General features: G+C 50.9%; 1 protein-coding gene across 2 annotated transcripts in view; it reads right to left on the bottom strand.

Annotated features, from left to right (window-relative positions):
* The window catches only part of GPRC5C (G protein-coupled receptor class C group 5 member C), a 29879-nt gene extending 28146 nt beyond the window's left edge, over nucleotides 1-1733 (bottom strand). Inside the window, exon 1 of one of the 2 annotated variants that reach the window (XM_019650960.1) lies at nucleotides 1540-1733. The gene's annotated coding sequence lies outside the window, so the exon portion shown is untranslated. The remainder of the gene's footprint in view (nucleotides 1-1539) is intronic. The other variant, XM_019650959.1, reaches the window with a different exon arrangement.
* Nucleotides 1734-3889: the final 2156 nt, after the last annotated feature.

A 3889-nucleotide genomic window follows, 5' to 3' on the forward strand; every position in this document is an offset into this window, starting at 1 on the left:
GCCCTTGACTCTTGGGCCTCTGCGTGTTCAAGGTCATCTTGATTTCCTTAAACAAAAGCAACCCATTCAGTAGAGATATACTCCCAACAACCCTTGCCCTCTAATACTGTATTATATTTCAAAACAGTTGTCCTGTTCTCCCAGCCATTTCCTAACCAGGGCTGGAAATGGCTCATTGCGTCCTTGGACCTGCTCTGGCAATGAAATGTGATCCAGAAAAGCCCCGTCAGGGGGTACCCGGCCTGCTGCCGCCTGCCCTTCATGCCTGTCTAACACCTCTCCTGCAGGGCCTGAGGGGTTCTCCTTCCAGGGCCGGGGTCACAGTCTGGCCTGACTGGCTGTCTCCCTACCCCCAGGGCAGTGTGCACAGCCAGCTATTAACAGTGCATCACCTCTGATAGAAGTGAAGTCATTCAGCGAAACCAGGAGGCTGTGCAGGGTGGTAGGAAACCTGGGTTCATCACTCAGCCCGACGGCTGAGTAACTGGCTGTGTAGCCATGGAGACGTCTCCACCTCTCTGGAGCTGTTTTCCCACCCATATAACAATGACTAATGTTTACTAGATGCCAGGGACTGTTACATATTATGTATGAATTCCTTTGCTCCTCCCAATAGCCTATACGGTAGATACAATTATTCTAGGAGCTTATAAAAGAGCAAACTCAGAGAGGCTAAAGTAACTTTTTCAAGGTCAATAGCTAGTAAGTTACGGTTAGTGGACCCCAAAACTTGTCCTCCTAACTACTATGCATGCTGCTTCTGTTGAGATAGGAAAGAATGTATTTGCTGTCTAGTGCTGTGTAACAAATTACCTTGAAATTTAGTAGCACAAAGCAATAAACATTTATTATGACACACAGTTTCAATGGGTCAGGAGTTGGAATGGATTAGGTGNTGGAGAGCTCTTCATTTTCTGCCTTATGTTTGTCCAGGTACATGTCTTATGTCCCCAGCCATAAGTGTAAGCTCTTTGAGGGAAAAATGTGTGCCTGATTCATCTTTGTGTTCCCTGGGTGCCTTGCCCACAGTGGGGCCTCAGTAAATATCTACGAAGGAGTAAATAGATGGATAGATGGAGGATTGGCACAGGCCAGCACAAGAGGATGCTGGCGACAGAGCGGACCTGGTATCAAGTGGGCAACCTCCCTTCTCAGCTGCCCTGCCTTCTCCCAGCAAGCCCTTCACTTTCAAAAGCCAGCCTCAAGACAGCACTGTGCTGGGCAGTTGCCCGGCCTGTAGCAGAGCTTTCTGTCTCCCTTTCTGTCCCTTCTTCCTTCTCCAGCCCGGATCTCCTGGTGGCCACCAGTCCCTCTGGGCACGTCTTCTCTGCACACACGATAGCCTGCCCGGCCTTCAGGGCCACTCAGTCCTTCACCGGCCTTGCCAGACACCAACACAGTTCACACAACAGCATTCAGAAGACCTCCCCCCTCCCCTGGGATTTCAGGGTGCCCCTGACTCTTGAACTCGGCCTGGACACCGAGGTGATACGGCAAGAGCCAGGGTGCCACGGGAGAGCCAGACATGCCCGCACTCACCAGGGATGACGCCTCCAGCAGGGCAGGGCCAGCCAGCCAGCTGGCTTCTGGGTTGTGTCCCGTCCCAGCTGTTCCCTGCGCTGCTTGGGGCTTGACTCGGCTCCCGCACCGGAAGCCCAGCTGTGGAGTAGCCCGAGGCTGCCGGGAACCTAGCTGTGCTATTCTGGGAGTGAGCTGGAGCTCCGGGTCGCCTGGCAGCAGCTGAAATTTCAGCCCCTTTGGTTTCCACGCGGATCTTCTCCCCTCTGATGAAAAGGCAGAGTTCAGTCATTACGCAAAGTTCAGAACCACTGATGGCATATTTGAGGGTCTTAATAGCAGCTGTGGTTATGCTAAAGTGGGACCTGGCCTAAGCTGTCTATACTTCAGCCCTCTGATGCAACAGCCTTCGTTCTTGCTGTCACTCAAGTGGCCCATAGTCATTTTCCTTTCGTCTTACAATTTGTCCTCATACCCACCCTGTTACATTAACCCATTCGCAGCCAATTGGCACAGTCCTTCCAGTAAAATCCAGTGCCGGGTTTCCTCCGAGGGCCTTCTTTTCTTTCTTTTTAAATGGAAACTGCATGATTTGATTCTGCAGTGTAAGCAATAAAGCGTCAAGACTGAGTTTAGGTGACAAAAGATTCCATTCCTAATCAAACCCACCTTACAACAAAGTGAAGCCCCGTGGTTAGCCTGTTTTTGGAGCTCCCTCAGAGAAGGTCCCGAGATGACGGGCGGCCATTATTATTCTCCTGTGGGAACTGGAGGGAGGCCAGGGAGGGAAGAGCATACCCAAGGTCACACAGCGATGGATATGAAGCTTGAGCCTGGTGCTCGGACTTTTTATAGTTTTAGAGCTGGAAGAAGTGGCAGAGTGGTCCAAAGAGCACAGCACTTTCTTATCTGTAAAATGGGGTAATAATTGGGTGCCACGCGATTGCTGTAGAGACTACGTGAAACGCTACTTGCAGATCTGAGAGCCCCTGGTCCTCGTGCCTAGTGATTCGAAACCTTCTGGCTCTAGCCTCATCTCCCTCCGCTGCCGGATCTGTGTAGGGAGAAGGCAGCTTGTAAAAAGGGTCAGGAAGCTGGGCCTTAGGCCCTCTCAAACTTAAGTGCACAGTTTCAGAATCGGTTGTTTGTTTAAAAAGCAGATTTCTGGGTCGTATTGTGGACTGTTGAACCCAAGTCTCTAGCCAGGAAGCTTAAGAGGCAGTTTTACAAAATCCATGCCCTGCCCCCTCCCGCACCCCAGTGTGATGAGTGATGTCCGCTGACCTTGAGAACCAGTAAGGCAAGGTTAAACAAAGAATTGTTTAAGTCAGCTCTGAGGAAAGGAAGCAGAATCAGAGGCAACACACAAACAATATGGATACCCCGGGAAGGATTCTGTCGTCCCAGATGGGGCAGGTTCCCTGCTTCTCCAGGAATGAAGGACTTTGGAGGATGGGTGTAAGGGTGGAGCCAGGGTGAGGAGGCGCACAGCGGATCCACGGATGCACGAGGAAGTGTTGGAGGAGCTGAGAGTCCTTTGCGGCTTTCTCTGTTCCTCCCCACTCGCACTGCCCTGTGTTGAAGGGATGAAGGACTATTAGGCTCCTCCCGTGTCTTGCTCTCCTGCTCGAGTCCCAGGTTATCTTCTAGCCCTGCCTGAAATCAACCCAGTTAGGGTATGTGCCTTAGAGTTCAAGGCTCACCACCCTCACGGTTGCCAAGAGCTCATTATTACTATAGATTTCTGAACCCACCCAGACTCTATACTTGAACAACTGCTCCAGTTGATGGTTGTGTCTGATGAAGTTTCAGAGCCACTGAAATACAAATCTCTCGTGAACACAAGCAGATGCTTCCCAGGAGGCTAAAGTGATGGGCGGGAACTATGGTCTGAGGCACTGCGGTTGGCCGGAGGGTATGTGGGAGAGCGGTCTGATTAAATGCATGCACTCCTGGGAACAGGTTTTGATGGGGAGACAAGTAGGAGAGTAAATTAGAGCATGGAGTCCTTAGGGGGTCGGCAGCGCTGCCATGAGAAGCCTTGGCTGGACCCACATGATTTGAAGGCCCTGGATTCTTGCCTGCTGGAAGGTGAGGATCCCAGGAATAGGGAAGTGGGCCTGGACTTGCCCCTTGACACCCAAACTCCTCTTTTAGATGTGGTAAGGCTCCAGAGAAAAAGCTCATGGTGTGAGGGCCTTGAATGCCAGTATGGGGCATTTTAGGTCAAGGTGATGGGGGGCGAGGGAAGAATAATTCTCCCTCTACCCTTCTAAGTTCTTTACTGGGAACTCTGTAACAAAAGACACATTAACAAGGGAAACAATGTAATATGTTAACATGTATACCTCATGTATACATAAGAGATACC

This window comes from Hipposideros armiger, unplaced genomic scaffold (assembly GCF_001890085.2).
Source record: "Hipposideros armiger isolate ML-2016 unplaced genomic scaffold, ASM189008v1 scaffold_150, whole genome shotgun sequence".
In the NCBI taxonomy this organism is placed as follows: Eukaryota; Metazoa; Chordata; class Mammalia; order Chiroptera; family Hipposideridae; genus Hipposideros; species Hipposideros armiger.